A 17,354-nucleotide genomic window follows, 5' to 3' on the forward strand; every position below is an offset into this window, starting at 1 on the left:
TTATTAACATTATTAACATTACTAACTTTATTACATTATTAACATTATTACATCATAAACATTATTAGATTATTAACGTTATTACATTATTAACATTTACATTGTTACATTATTAACATTATCACATTATTAACATTATTAACATTGTATTATTACATTATTACCATTATTAGATTATTAACATTACATTATTAAATGTATTAACATTACCACATTATTAACGTTTTTACATTGATGAATGTATTACATTACTACATTACTAACATTATTAAATTAATACATTTATTAACATTACTACATTATTAACATTATTACATTATTAACCTTATTACAATAATACATGTATTAACATTACTACATTATTAACATTATTACATTATTAGCATTATTACATTAATAAATGTATTAGCATTACTACATTATTAACATTATTACGTTATTAACATTACTACTTTATTAAGATCATTACAGTATTAGCATTATTACATTATTAACATTATTACATTAATACATGTATTAACATTACTACATTATTAACATTATTGACATTATTACATTAATACATTTATTAACATTACTATATTATTAACATTATTAACATTACTACATTATTAACATTATTACAGTAATAGCATTTTTACATTATTAACGTTATTACATTAATAAATGCATTAACATTACTACAATATTAACATTATTACATTAACATTACATTAATACATTTATTAACATTACTATATTATTAACATTATTATGTTATTAACATTACTACATTATTAACATTATTACAGTAATAGTATTATTACATTATTAAAATTATTATCATTTTTACATTATTACATTATTAACATAAAACGTTATAGAACGTATAAAACATTAATAACATAAAAACTATAATAGACACACAAAAAAAAGGTTTTGCAGTTAGGGGAGACTTTGACGGGGGGGCGGGTTATGAATAATAACACATTAATAACATACAAATGACAATAATTGGACATCAAATGTGCAGCTCAGGTTTGGGGCGACGTCACACAGGTGTGACACAGCAGCCAGGCCACTGATTGATTGACAGGTAGGGGACAAAGGAGAGGAGACATCCCATCATGCACTGTGATTAATCACATGACGTCATGCTGGGGCACCTTATTATGGGATGGCACCATGCGTTTGGCAGCCAGGGGGGGGGGGGGCGTGTCCCAGCCCGGCTTTGATGTCTGACTTGTTGCCGGGCAACATGCTGGGCTGTCCACTCCCAATTAGACGCAGCCTCCGGGTCACCGTAGTCGGACAAGCGCCGGCGTCCGGCAGCGGGGCAGAAGGATTACGCAGCGTCTGTGCACGGTCCTGGAACAAGCTGCTGGCCGTGACCTTTGACCCCACTGCAGAGGCGCTATTTCCAACAATTTAGACCACCAGGGGGCTACTGATTCTAGCAGTTAGCGTCCGGACGCATACGGTCATGTGACTCCCAGGGACAGACAGCCGGAACTGGATTGGGACTGCTCGCGGACTTTGTGGACTACAGGTGGTCTTACCTGGTGGTCCGAGTCAGGTCGGGAGGACAGATGCCAAATCCCGCCCGGCCCGCCTCTTGCTCCGCCTCCCCGCTGGGATCCTAATGACAGGGGGACGGACGGCGGGATTTGTCGGACAACAGCGGCGGCTGCGTGGCTGCTGGCGATGAGCTCGCCGCCGGACGCCTTTGAGGACGCCGGCGGCCGCTCGTGCCCTCGCCACACGCCTCCTCCTAACTCCTGCGTTTGCTCGTCCAACATGGACGCCGGCGGACCGCCGCCCATCAGGTGAGCACACACACACACACACACACACACACACACACACACACACACACACACACACACACACACACACACACACACACACACACACACACACACACACACACGAGTCGCAAGCATCAAAAGAAGTGAAAGATACAATCATGAAAGATGTCTGTAAGGAATAATGCAGAGAGTGGACTGTTTTACTTCCTGTTCTATGGTTATCATCACACTTGAGTAAGGCTGAAACGACGCGTCGACGTAGTCGGTTACGTAAATACGTCGACGCCGTTTTTGTGCGTCGGCGCGTCGCATATTTACGTCACACTACTGTCATGGCGGAGCGCAAAGCAGACGATGCGAGCGAGGGGAAAAAAGCACGCCAAAAGTGTCGGAGTATTTCAATAAACGGCCTAATAATGTTGTTGTATGCACACGGTGTCGAGCGGAAATGGCCTATCATAGCAGCACAACGGCTATGAACGAACATTTGAAAAGAAAACCCCCGACAGCGTTCTTGCCATCACCATCAACAAGTCAATCGTCCGCGTGCGTATACGTTGTCATCATTACACAAAAACATGAATGTGTCATTTGTATCTGCGTTGTAAATTCATAAACTAAAGCACCGTTTGCTCTGAGAGGCGCGTTTGGCGTGCCTGTTCAGTGTTTACAAAGACGCGCTCCTCTTTAACGCTGTGGAGAGGCGGCGGCGGCGAGCGAGCGGCGAGGCGGGGCGCGCCGGGAGCGACGCCGCAAGAGACAGGGGACGACGAGCGAGCGAGGAAGAGGAGCTGAAAAGCGAGGAAAGAAAGAGAAAAGAGTTGGAAGAGAAAAGACTTTGTGTAAAATTAAAAGATTGTAAACCTGGCAAAGCCGTCTGGCGTTCAGTCTGTCGGTCCTGAAAGAACCCCACGGCACAAGACGTGTCACAAACGCTAACGTTAATTAGTTGTGCAAATACCTTTTACAACATTAACAGTTACATATACTATGTACAAACCAACAATTAACTTTCACTTTAATCATACTATCATTGTTGTGTTATTAAGCAAAATAAGCAATACTTTTACTTTTGTTGAAATGTTTACACTGTACACTTTTTTGTATTGGATGTTTAGCTTTATTTTTGCACATTTTAGCAAATAAGCAATACTTTTACTTTTGTTGAAATGTTTACACTTGTTACAGAATATTTCCGTTTTGCACTTTTTTGTATTGGATGTTTATCTTTATTTTTGCACATTTTAAAGCAAAATAAGCAATACTTTTACTTTTGAAATGCTTATACTATTCCAGAATATTAAGATTTGCACTGGATGTTTACTTTTATATTTGCACATTAAAAAGCAAATAAGCTACTTTTAATTTTGTTAAATGTTAAAAGTTTTAAATGTTTACATTGTTACAGAATATTTTGTCATGTTGTTGTCAATGTTGACTGAGTGGCCATACTTTTTTTTTTGTAAATAAAAGCCATGCCTTTTGAAAAAACTGGCCTACATTTATTTTTTCCTCTTCATTTTAAATAAAAAAAAGAATCGGTAAAAGGAAAAATAATCTATAGATTAATCGAAAAAAATAATCTATATATTAACCGATTAATCGAAAAAATAATCTATAGATTAATCGATAGAAAAATAATCGTTAGCTGCAGCCCTACACTTGAGCAAAAAAGCCAGTAAAAAACTTTTGTGGCGTCAGTAAATACTCACTGGAATATTTATGTTTTCTTGAGTGTGTGTGTGTGTGTGTGTGTGTGTGTGTGTGTTAAGCTGCTGCCTGGTTAATGTTGAGTGTGTGTCGTTCCCTGTGGTGACAAACTAAAGACAGCAATTTGGAACATCTGACTTCTGCACAGGAGGTCTTTTGCTCTCACACACACACACACACACATACACACACACACACACACACACACGCACACACACACACACACGCCCGCATTAAGGGGTAAAGCTAAGCTAAACTGAGTTAAGTTAAGCCTCTTCTCACAAGCACAATGGCGACATGCTGACAGCTCGGGGGCCAACTAGAGAAAGGAGTACACGAGTACACGAGTACACACCTCTAGCTGCGCTCAGAGCAGCTGCTTTGAACCAAGATGACCATATAATATTGTTATATCACTGATATATTATATTTGTATTACAAAACCCCGTTTCCATATGAGTTGGGAAATTGTGTTAGATGTAAATATAAACGGAATACAATGATTTGCGAATCATTTTCAACCCATATTCAGTTGAATATGCTACAAAGACAACATATAATCATTCACTTTAGAATTTGATGGCAGCAACACGTGACAAAGAAGTTGGGAAAGGTGGCAAAAAAGACTGATAAAGTTGAGGAATGCTCATCAAACACTTATTTGGAACATCCCACAGGTGTGCAGGCTAATTGGGAACAGGTGGGTGCCATGATTGGGTATAAAAGTAGATTCCATGAAATGCTCAGTCATTCACAAACAAGGACGGGGCGAGGGTCACCACTTTGTCAACAGATGCGTGAGCAAATTGTTGAACAGTTTAAGAAAAAACCTTTCTCAACCAGCTATTGCAAGGAATTTAGGGATTTCGCCGTCTACGGTCCGTAACATCATCAAAGGGTTCGGAGAATCTGGAGAAATCGCTGCACGTAAGCAGCTAAGCCCGTGACCTTCCATCCCTCAGGCTGTACTGCATCAACAAGCGACATCGGTGTGTAAAGGATATCACCACATGGGCTCAGGAACACTTCAGAAACCCACTGTCAGTAACTACAGTTGGTCGCTACATCTGTAAGTGCGAGTTAAAACTGCTTAAAACTGTTTATCAACAACACCCAGAAACGCCGTCGGCTTCGCTGGGCCTGAGCTCATCTAAGATGGACTGGATACAAAGTGGAAAAGTGTTCTGTGGTCTGACGAGTCCACATTTCAAATTGTTTTTGGAAACTGTGGACGTCGTGTCCTCCGGACCAAAGAGGAAAAGAACCATCCGGATTGTTATAGGTGCAAAGTGTGATGGTATGGGGGTGTATTAGTGCCCAATACATGGGTAACTTACACATCTGTGAAGGCGCCATTAATGCTGAAAGGTACATACAGGTTTTGGAGCAACATATGTTGCCATCCAAGCAACGTTACCATGGACGCCCCTGCTTATTTCAGCAAGACAATAAAAGAGTGCGGGTACTAGACTGGCCCGCCTGTAGTCCAGACCTGTCTCCCATTGAAAATGTGTGGCGCATTATGAAGCCTAAAATAGCACAACGGAGACCCCCGGACTGTTGAACAACTTAAGTGAAGTGAAGTGAATTATATTTATATAGCGCTTTTCTCTAGTGACTCAAAGCGCTTTACATAGTGAAAACCCAATATCTAAGTTACATTTTTAAACCAGTGTGGGTGGCACTGGGAGCAGGTGGGTAAAGTGTCTTGCCCAAGGACACAACGGCAGTGACTAGGATGGCGGAAGCGGGGATCGAACCTGCAACCCTCAAGTTGATGGCACGGCCACTCTACCAACCGAGCTATACCGCCCCACAACTTAAGCTGTACATCAAGCAAGAATGGGAAAGAATTCCACCTGAGAAGCTTCAAAAATGTGTCTCCTCAGTTCCCAAACGTTTACTGAGTGTTGTTAAAAGGAAAGGCCATGTAACACAGTGGTGAACATGCCCGTGACAACTTTTTTGCAATGTGTTGCTGCCATTAAATTCTAAGTTAATTATTATTTGCAAAAAAAAATGTGAACATGAAATATCTTGTCTTTGCAGTCTATTCAATTGAATATAAGTTGAAAAGGATTGTTTTTGTTTACGATTTACACAACTGCAATGATTTTGGGTTTTGTATGATTGATGGTAAGTACTGCATGTTTGTAGTTCTATGATGGCTTATAAGTACTGCATGTAAGTAGTACTATGATTGGCTAGTATGTAGTACTACTGTAGTACTTTCTGGTGTCCAGTGTTGCTCCGCCTTCATTTCTGTGTACAAGTTGCGTAACATTCATCGTCAACAACGTGATGTGTCAGCATTATTCAACTTTAATGACACCTTCACTAAACAGCAACAGGTGTCAGGTGTCGGTCGGCGGGGTGCCTTCCTGTCGGGCCCCTGATTGGCTGCCTGTTCGCCTCGAGTGCTCAGGAGAGGGCGTGGCCAGCGTCTTGAGCGTGTGCCGCCGCTCGCGCATTGTTAACATCTTTTTGTTGTTATTGTGTGGAACACAACGTTCCAGTGATCGGATACTTCCTGTGTGTGTGTGTGCGTGTGTGTATTGTGTTACACTCGTGTGAAGGAATGCAGTGTGTTGTATTTCTACGATATCATTTTAAACCACCAAAGTCTTTTCAAAAAATAAAGCGCTTAATACCTTAATGACACACTTATTACTTTCACTAATGACGTGTGTGTGGTGTGTGTGTGTGTGTGTGTGTGTGTGTGTGTGTGCATCTCACCTTTGCTTCCCGCCAGTTGAGCGTCGCTATATTCCATCCTACAATAAGAAAAGTAGATTTTAGTAGAGTACATATGTAATTATTTGCAGTACTAATTTAACATCTGTTGCACCAAACACTTTGGGCAGAGATACACAAAGACCACTTAGGTCAATTTTTAATTCTGTCCTCCAAACCAGTCAACCAAGTTTACCGCCAACCAAAATAATCATAAAAAATTATAATAACAATATACATATTAGCAGTCATGTCAATGAAAGAAGACTTGTCATTTTTTATCTCCACTGAGAGTGAGCGCCCCCTACAGGCTGTGAAGGATACACAAATAAACACACACAATAATAATAATAATAATAGATGTTATTTGTAAAAAAGCACTTTACATTGAGTAAACAACCTCAAAGTGTCATGTCTGTGTAATCATGTTTCGTTTTAAGTCATGTTTTGTTTAGTTTCTGGCTTTTCACTCCCTTATCTTGTTTGCATGATTAGTTTCACCTGTTCCACGGTTTGGACTCATTGTGCACTCTTGTTTGTCACCATAGCAACCATTAGTTTTCACCTGTCACGTCACGCACCTGTTTCACGTGTTGAGTCACGCACCTGCTTTCACTAATCATGTCCATAGTATTTAAGTTCATTCATTTTCTGTTGTTCGTCCTGACGACATCCCCGCATTTATGCCCCCCGTCGCACTCTGTCCTCCGCTGCGCACTTCATGTCCATGCCAAGTAAGTTTGTTTATTAAGCCACAGTTAGTGTTTTGTTTAATTGTTCATAGTTTCTGCCAATGTGCAGGTTTTGTGTTTATAGTCTAGTTTTGTACCTCCGCCCCTGTGCGCGCTTTTTGTTCTTTTGTTAGTGTAAAATAAATAATGTCTTCACCTTCACGCCATGTCTGGTCCAAATGTTCATTTGCACCACGGGAGAACAAACCACGTCATAGTCCAAGTCTTGACACAAAGTGCTACAGTGTATTAAAAAACAAAAAACAAATAAAAAGATAATAAAAAATAAATAAAACTAGAACAGCCATATAGCTATAACTAGTATGCATATATCAAAAAAAAAAAAAAGGGTTTAAAAAAAAAAAAAAAAGGGTTTTTAAGCCTTTTTTAAAAGCATCCACAGTCTGTGGTGCCCTCAGGTGGTCAGGGAGAGCGTTCCACAGACTGGGAGCGGCGGAGCAGAAAGCCCGGTCTCCCATTGGTCGTAGCTTTGTCCTCGGAGGTTAGCCTGTCCGGAGCGGAGGTGTGGTGTGGAGGATTTGGGGGTGAGTAGTTATTTGAGGTAGAGGGGGGCATTTCACTGGTGGGTTAGTAGGGAGACTTTGAATTCAATCCTGAGTAGAACAGGAAGCCAGTGAAATATGCTCATATTCGCTTAGTTTTCATACACAAAAGTCAATTTCTTAAAGTGAAATCATTTCAAAGTATTAGTAAAATCATGGAAAATGGTTAAAATTATAAAAACTTCTCAAATTATTGTCAACATTGGAAAATGTTTTATTGTTTTAGATTAGCCCATTTTTTTGTGTTTTTATTAATGTATTTATTAACATTATATCTTTATTTTGTCTCATTTATTTGTATTGTCTCTTACCTTACTTTGTTTGTTTATATATAAAGCTGGATTGCTCAACCTTGTGAATATTTGGAATAACTTAAAGACTTAGATGTGCCTTTATTTGCTCATGGTGCCCAAGACCAGACTTAAATCTAGGGGAGACAGGGCCTTGTCTGTGGTCGGCCCTAAGCTCTGGAACACTCAGCCCCTCCATGTTCCAACTGCTCCCACAGTGGACTGTTTTAAGTCTCGTCTTAAGACCATACTTGCCAACCCTCCCAGATTTTCCGGGAGACTCCCGAAATTCAGCGCCTCTCCCGAAAACCTCCCGGGACAAATTTTCTCCCGAAAAACTCCCGAAATTCAGGCAGACCTGAGTGACGTGTTGACAACACACAACAACAGTGTCTACCGTAAAGCAGTTTATCTGCTGTAAACAGCAATGTTGTGACACTTTTAAACAGGACAATACTGCCATCTACTGTACATGCATATGTGACCCACCCATAATGTGTCACATTTTTGTGTTGATTTATTTATTTTATTTTGTGGTTTGAATTCGTTTTTGGAGCTGTCATTACACATTTATCAGTATTCACATTGGTCAGTAGGGCGTTTCTTCCCAATTGAATGCTATCACCTGCAGACCGGAAGTGGCTTGTCATTCTGATGAGCGCGACCAGTCTGTGAACAATTGAAACGTCCTGTGTGCTTTTTCCTCCTCTATAACAGGTTAGTTTTGGTGAATCAACTCACTGAATAATATCCATGTGATCTTTATAAGTTTAAGTACACATTCTGATGGTGGAGCCTAACTTTAAAGTGTTTGTGAGTTGTAGTTTGTAAATGAACACTGAAATTCAAGTATTTATTTTATTTATACATATATATATATATATAGCTAGAATTCACTGAAAGTCAAGTATTTCTTATATATATATATATCTTAACCACGCCCCCAACCACGCCCCCCGCCCCACCCCCACCCCCCGAAATCGGAGGTCTCAAGGTTGGCAAGTATGCTTAAGACCCACTTTTATTATCTGGCTTTTAACACTACGTGAATTGTGTGCTCCTCTGTTATCCTCTGTGTTTTTTTTGTTTGTTTTTTTATAAATTTTGATTTCTATTTACTGTTTTAATTGGTTTTACCCTTTAAAATCGTTTTTAATCATATTTATTTTTATATTGGTTTTATATGTATTTATTTTTTGTTTTTATTCAGTCATTGGTGGAGCTAAGGATAATATTTGAATATTGTTTTTAATATTGTTGTGCAGCACTTTGAAAAGTTGTTTAAATGTGCTGTATAAATAAAGTGGATTGGATTATTTGTACATCCTTACATATTCTGTCTGTGTTTTCAATTAAAACATTATGAATACATAAATAAAAATGCTAGCTTGACCTGACTGGTTTATCATGTGTGCAGACTCCTTGTCTTTTTTAATATATTTTTTTTATAGTAAGTCCAACAAAATAACACATAATAATACAATTCCATACAATTAATATGGTTTCTGTAGGAGAACACACATGACACAAACCTTCCTCGTTGTTACAAATCCCACTGTTTATATTCAACATGCTTCACTGATAAGAGTATTTGGCGAGCACCGTTTTGTCCTACTAATTTCAGCGGTCCTTGAACTCATCGTAGTTTGCCATACTTGCCAACCTTGAGACCTCCGATTTCGGGAGGTGGGGGGGGGGGCGTGGTTAAGATATTTATATATAAGAAATACTTGACTTTCAGTGAATTCTAGCTATATATATATATATATATATATATATATATATATATATATATACATATATATATATATATAAATAAAAGAAATACTTGAATTTCAGTGTTCATTTATTTACACGTTTACACACACATAACACTCACCTACTCATTGTTGAGTTAAGGGTTGAATTGTCCATCCTTGTTCTATTCTCTGTCACTATTTCAGAACACACACATTATACCAATATACATTATAAAATCAATAAGAAAACGGGAGCTCTAATTTGGGAGTCTGAATTAGGATCATAAGTTCCTATATAAACATTGCGCACTCACGTCGCCTTTTTGTATTGATTACTGCAGCTGTGCACTGGATTCATTCACAAATACAAACTACAACTCACAAACACTTTGGAGTTAGGCTCCACCATCAGAATGTGTACTTAAACTTATAAAGATCACATGGATATTATTCAGTGAGTTGATTCACCAAAACTAACCTGTTATACAGGAGGAAAAAGCACACAGGACGTTTCAATTGTTCACAGACTGGTTGCGCTCATCAGAATGACAAGACACTTCTGGTCTGCAGGTGATAGCATTCAATTGGGAAAAAACGCCCTACTGCCCCCTACTGACCAATGTGAATACTGATAAATGTGTAATGACAGCTCCAAAAACGAATTCAAACCACAAAATAAAATAAATAAATCAACACAAAAATGTGACACATTATGGGTGGGTCACATATGCATGTACAGTAGATGGCAGTATTGTCCTGTTTAAAAGTGTCACAACATTGCTGTTTACGGCAGACAAACTGCTTTACGGGGAACGAAAACTTGACTGCTGTTGTTGTGTGTTGTTACCGCGCTGGGAGGACGTTAATGAAACTGCCTAACAATAAACCCACATAAGAAACCAAGAACTCGCCCTCGATCATTAGCTGTTTATATGGTGGGAAAGCGGACGTGAGAACAGGCTGTCAACACGTCACTCAGGTCCGCATGGAGCTGGAGGGGGCGTGGCCTCCAGCTCCGCCTGAATTTCGGGAGAAAATTTGTCCCGGGAGGTTTTCGGGAGAGGCGCTGAATTTCGGGAGTCTCCCGGAAAATCCGGGAGGGTTGGCAAGTATGGTTTACATGTACAACTTTCTCTGATGCTGCCACAGAAAGACATGTTTTATACCACTCTTTCTTTGTCTCATTTTGTCCACCAAACGTCGTATGCTGTGCGTGAATGCACAAAGGTGAGCTTAGTTGATGTTATTGACTTGCTGGAGTGCTTATCAGGCATATTTTGGTCATATGCTCTAAACCGGGATGTGTTTATTTTGTTTTAAGAATGATGGCCAATTAAGAAATTAGCTGCAGGGCGCAAATGGCCCAAGGGCTGCACTTTGGACACCCCTGCTATAAAAATAGTGCTTATAGTTGAAACCAAGTGGTTTTCACTGAGGGCCACATTGCAGTTATGTTTGGCCCCAGAGGGCCGTTTTTAACACTGGATACTATCATCACACAATTTTTTCATGCATTTTATTAGTTGTTTTTTTTTAAGCTAAAATTTAAAAAAATATATAGTAAATTGCAATAATTTCACCTCAAAAGTTTGTGTATATTACTATGTATGTACGATATTTCTTCACAAAATACAATAATTTTAGGGCTGGTTCAGATTAGAGCAGAGGTGTCCAAGTGGTTTTCACTGAGGGCCACATTGCAGTTATGTTTGGCCCCAGAGGGCCGTTTTTAACACTGAATACTATTCTCACACAATTTTTTCATGCATTTTATTAGTTGTTGTTTTTTTTAAGCTAAAATTTAAAAAAATATATAGTAAATTGCAATAATTTCACCTCAAAAGTTTGTGTATATTACTATGTATGTACGATATTTCTTCACAAAATACAATAATATTAGGGCTGGTTCAGATTAGAGCAGAGGCGTCCAAGTGGTTTTCACTGAGGGCCACATTGCAGTTATGTTTGGCCCCAGACGGCCGTTTTTAACACTGAATACTATTCTCACACAATTTTTTCATGCATTTTATTAGTATTTATTTTTAAACTAAAATGTAAAAAAAATATATAGTAAATTGTGATAATTTCACCTCAAAAGTTTGTGTATATTACTGTAAATGGAAAAACAGTACTGCGGTTTTTGTCATGTCTGTGTGATCAGGTTTTATTTTTGGACTTTTTGTGCACTTTTGTTTTGTTTTGTCACCATAGTTACCCATTAGTTTCACCTGTCATGTCACGCACCTGTTTTGAGTCACGCACCTGTTGTTAATCATGTCCATAGTATTTAAGTTCATTCATTTTCTGTTGTTGGTCCTGACGACCTCACACCACATTTATGCTCTGTCCATTTTTTCATGTCCATGTTCACGCTGCTCCTTTTTTGTCCATGCCAAGTAAGTTTTCTTTATTCAAGCCATAGTTTGCAAGTTTTGTTTAATTGTTCATAGTTTATTCTCCGCCACTGTGCGCGCTTTTTGTTTGATCTTTTTTTTGTATTTATAGTTAATAAATAAATCATGTACCTTAATTCGATTGGCAACACTAAAATTGGCCCTAGTGTGTGGATGTGAGTGTGAATGTCCAGGGTGTACCCCGCCTTACGCCCGATTGTAGCTGAGATAGGCTCCAGCGCCCCCCGCGACCCCAAAGGGAATAAGCAGTAGAAAATGGATGGATGGATGTACCTTAATTCCCGTCTCGCCCGTGCCAACTTTCCGTTGCATCCCGGAAAAGCAAACTCACAAGATCAAGACCTGACAGTAGGTCGTCAGCAAGACAAACTGAAAAACACTGAACTTAAATACTACAGACATGATTAACAACAGGTGCTTGACTCAAAACAGGTGCGTGACATGACAGGTGAAACTAATGGGTAACTATGGTGACAAAACAAAACAAAAGTGCACAAAAAGTCCAAAAATAAAACCTGATCACACAGACATGACAGTTTTTATGGTAAAAAAAAAAAAAAAAAAAAAAGCAGCTCATTTGTTAGAATTTTCCTGTAAAATGTTCATTTGTTTTTTTTACTGTCAATAAACAAAACTGTAATTTTACAGTAAAATGTCGGCACCTGAGCGGACTTATTTTTTTACCGCAAGTCAACAACTGTAGATTTTTTGGTGTATTACTATAAATGCCAAAAAGGCACCACAGTTTATTACAGTAAAAAAAGCACAGTTTTTTTTAATTTAGAGGAAAAATGCTGTAAAAACGACTGTAAATTTCACAATTTTACCATGAAATCTATTGCTATTTTTACATTACACAATTCGATGGATAACTTGCTTTGAAATCATTATTATTAGTATTTATTTCTATTTAAAAAAAATGGTTGGAATGTTTGATAATATATTTTTGCATAATTAGACCATATTTAAGTTAACATAATTTACGATTACATGGAGTACGTATATTTTTTTTCTCCTAAAATAGAAAGAAATAATACATTTAATAAAAAAAAAGTTACAGTACTTTATTGATACATATTATTTCCAGGCTTGCCAGGGCCGAATAAACTGAAGTGGCCTTGAGTTTGACACCTGTGGATTAGAGGGTGCGTTCAAGTGCAACTTTAGAGCTCAGACGGCACACGCCGCTCTCGTTTGTTGGTTACGACCTCAAGAAAACATCTTGTTGTACCAACATGAAGAACGCAACGGTTCAAAAGGAGGCAAGAAGAAGGCCAAGTCGGAGAAAACCTTAAAGCTGAGCAGAAACTCTGAACAGCAGCCAAGTGGCAGCTCAAGCACTCCACTGCCTCCCTGTGGCCGAAGAAGGAACAGCAGAGGCCCAAACCTGAACGTTGACCTGATGGGAATTTCCAACTCTTTTAGGGGGATGTGGTTGTTTTGGCTCAGATTTTTTTTTTAATTAACTATTTGTCAATATACTTGAATTTATAAAACAACAATATAATTATATCAAAAGTAGGGCTTTCAAAATGAACTGAAGTGAGTAATCACAATAATTGTTTGCACTGAGATTAATCATGCAATTTATCTTGACCGTACAAGCTCTTTAACCTGAACTATACGGTCAGCAATCAGATAAATACATAGGTCAATAAAAAAGTGATTGCGGAAACTCCGACTGGTGTGCTCGCTGGTAAATTTCACTCCAGGATTCTTAATAGGACTTAAAAGATCCCTAAATATTCAGCACAACAATGAAATGGGGTTGGATATGTCCTCATGGTTGGGGTGGAGTTTGGCAATAATCATGTGGTGCCACCAGTACAACACATCTTCAGTTGTGTTCCCCGACGTCATTGGGCGTTTCGGCCATTTATCACAAGACACCCTCTGCTGAGATTGGCCCACCACAGGCTGATCAGACCTGGGTGTGTGTCGTATGGTGGCACCACGTGGTTATTTGGCATTCTTTCAGGATGTATTTTGTTTGGGGAAATGTTTATGGAACAAATATAGACCTGAGATTTAAACTTCAAAAAAGGGTCATTAGCATACTTGCCAACCTTGAGACCTCCGATTTCGGGAGGTGGGGGTTGGGGGGGGGCGTGGTTGGGGGCGTGGCCAAGAGGGGAGGAGTATATTTACAGCTAGAATTCACCAAGTCAAGTATTTCATATATACCGTATTTTCCGCACCATAAGGCGCCCTGGGTTATAAGCCGCGCCTTCAATGAACGGCGTATTTCAAAACTTTGTCCACCTATAAGCCGCCCCGTGTTATAAGCCGCATCTAACTGCGCTAAAGGGAATGTCAAAAAAACAGTCAGATAGGTCAGTCAAACTTTAATAATATATTAAAAACCAGCGTGATGTGGGCGCGCATGGAGTCGTATATCAACATGGACGGAGCTGCGTGAAAAAAGCCACCCGGCCTCTTCGCGTAAACTTCCCTTAACCACTCGCTCATCTTTTCTTCATCCATCCATCCCTTCGAGTTAGCTTTTATGATGACGCCGGCTGGAAAGGTCTCTTTTGGCAAGGTCTTCCTTTTGAATATCACCATGGGTGGAAGTTTCTGGCCATTAGCATGGCAAGCTAGAACCACAGTGAAGGATGACTTCTCATTCCCTGTGGTGCGAATATTCACCGTACGTGCTCCCGTTGTATCCACAGTGCGGTTCACAGGAATATCAAAAGTCAGTGGAACCTCGTCCATGTTGATAATGTTCTCTGGCCGGATCTTTTTTTCAGCTATCTTGTTTTTACAATATGCACGGAAAGTAGCCAGCTTTTCTTGAAAGTCTTTAGGCAGTTGCTGTGAAATAGTAGTCCGTGTGCGGATGGAGAGATTGCGTCTTTTCATGAACCGGAAACCTGTCGCTTAGTAGTAGCCATTTTGTGGTCTTTACAGATGTAAACACACAAAGGAAATGAAACGTAATATCCGCGCGCTTCTTCTTCTTCTACGGGGGCGGGTGGTTGCTTACAGTAGAAGAAGAAACGCTTCCTCTTCTATGGGGGCGGGTGCTTACCTTGGCGGTTGCTTGCGTAGAAGAAGAAGCGCTTCCTCTTCTACGGGGAAAAAAGATGGCGGCTGTTTACCGTAGTTGCGAGACCTAAACTTTATGAAAATGAATCTTAATATTAATCCATATATAAAGCGCACCGGGTTATAAGCCACACTGTCAGCTTTTGAGTAAATTTGTGGTTTTTAGGTGCGGCTAATAGTGCGGAAAATACCGTATATATATATATATATATATATATATATATATATATATATATATATATATATATATATATATATATATATAAGAAATACTTGACTTTCAGTGAATTCTAGCTGTATATATAATTATTTTATTATACATATCTATAAATATATATATATATATATATATATATATATATATAATAAATCTCCTGACGATTGAGGGTACCCCCCCTCATGAAACAGGCCTGTAGAGATGAAATAGTCTTGTGATTTTTTCCCACACATACATATATATATATATATATATATATATATATATATATATATATATATATATATATATATATATATATATATATATATATATATATATATATATATATAAAAGAAATACTTGAATTTCAGTGTTCATTTATTTACACATATACACACACATAACACTCATCTACTCATTGTTGAGTTAAGGGTTGAATTGTCCATCCTTGTTCTATTCTCTGTCACTATTTTTCTAACCATGCTGAACACCATTTCGCAGGTACCCAGAAAGGTTTCGAGTACCACCAAAAAAACTGAATCTCTGAAGACAGTATAAAAATCTGTGTTAAAGGTGTACAAATACTGTTTGTATAATAAGCATGTTATTGTTTACAAATGAGGGTTAAGAGTTCAGTACAAAAAAACAAAAAAAAGAATGTGGCTTAAGTACAGTTTTTTAATTGAGCTGCTGCATTTTTTGGTTGGGTTGTTTATTTATTTTGAGGAACTTCTCCATGTTTGTCTGTTGCCATTTCCTGGTGAATGTTGGCTATAGTGTACTGGGGTTACTTTTTGGTTGGCCAACGATTTACGTGGTGTTGCGCACCTGACGTCAAGTGTGTGAGTCTGTTCTGAAGTCTACAACAAAGAGACGTACTTCATTACCTCGCCTGGTTATTGCCTCCAACTCAATATATTACAACAACATTGCTGTTTACGGCAGACGAACTGCTTTACGGTGGAATAAAACATGACTGCTGTTGTTGTGTGTTGTTACCGCGCTGGGAGGACGTTAATGAAACTGCCTAACAATAAACCCACATAAGAAACCAAGAACTCGCCCTCCATCATTCTACAGTTATAACGTGTGTTGTGGGAAAGCGGACGTGAATACAAGCTGTTGACACGTCACTCAGGTCCGCATGGAGCTGGAGGGGGCGTGGCTTCCAGCTCCGCCTGAATTTCGGGATATTTTCGGGAGAAAATTTGTCCTGGGAGGTTTTCGGGAGAGGCGCTGAATTTCGGGAGTCTCCCGGAAAAGCCGGGAGGGTTGGCAAGTATGGTCATTAGAATAATACACAAAGTGTGCTACTATGAACATACCAATCCTTTACTTATAAGTTCTAATGTGTTAAAATGTTCAGATATTGTGTTTTTAAAAACAATGGAAATGATGTTTCGAGTAAAGAACAACAGCCTTCCAGCTTGTATTCTTAAATTATTTAAATTAAGAGGAGGAAACTATAATTTACGGGGGATATTGATTTTTGAAATAGGTAAAGTAAGAAGGAATATAAAATACAAATGTATTTCAGTTTTAGGAGTTAAATGGTGGAACAAGCTCAGTGATGAGTTGAAGACGTGTAGTTCTTTGTTAAGGTTTAAGAAAACCTTGAAAGGTGAAATAATAGAAAATTATAAAATATAGTAACAATTACTTTCATCCCATTGATTTTTTTTTTTTTTTTACGTTGATGTTCTAGATAATCTTATTTTCAGTGGAGGTATAGGATAGGCCAGGGGTCGGCAACCTTTACGAGTCAAAGAGCCATTTTGACCAGTTTCACAAATTAAAGAAAACAATGGGAGCCACAAAAGTCTTTTGAAATTTAAAATGAAATAACACTGCATACAAAGTTTTTTTTTGCTTTGTGCTATGTATAAACCAGGGGTCTCAGACACGCGGCCCACACCTTAATATGAAAATTGAATGTTGGTGCGGCCCGCGGGTTTAAATGAATGGCGCTTGACAGCGTCATACTTGCCGACCCTCCCGATTTTTCCGGCAGACTACGACATTCAGGGCAAGTATTCTCTCGAACGTGCCGTGATGGTACAGCATTTAGCGCCCATTACAACCAGCGTGCCGGCCCAGCCAAAAATTTGCGTGGGGCTTCATTCTGCTTGCTCACGTT

The 17,354-nt window shown here is 38.8% G+C and overlaps 1 protein-coding gene across 2 annotated transcripts in view; it reads right to left on the reverse strand.

Moving 5' to 3' along the window:
* Positions 1–17,354, reverse strand: part of gmnc (geminin coiled-coil domain containing) — a 66,829-nt gene that overhangs the window by 17,596 nt on the left and 31,879 nt on the right. The window contains exons 1-2 of one of the 2 annotated variants that reach the window (XM_061972248.1): positions 12,241–12,496; positions 6,234–6,271 (exon numbers count right to left, since the gene is read on the reverse strand). The gene's annotated coding sequence lies outside the window, so the exon portion shown is untranslated. Of the gene's footprint in view, positions 1–6,233; positions 6,272–12,240; positions 12,497–17,354 lie in introns of those variants that run through there. The other variant, XM_061972249.1, reaches the window with a different exon arrangement.

This window comes from Nerophis lumbriciformis, linkage group LG17 (assembly GCF_033978685.3).
Source record: "Nerophis lumbriciformis linkage group LG17, RoL_Nlum_v2.1, whole genome shotgun sequence".
Classification (NCBI taxonomy): Eukaryota; Metazoa; Chordata; class Actinopteri; order Syngnathiformes; family Syngnathidae; genus Nerophis; species Nerophis lumbriciformis.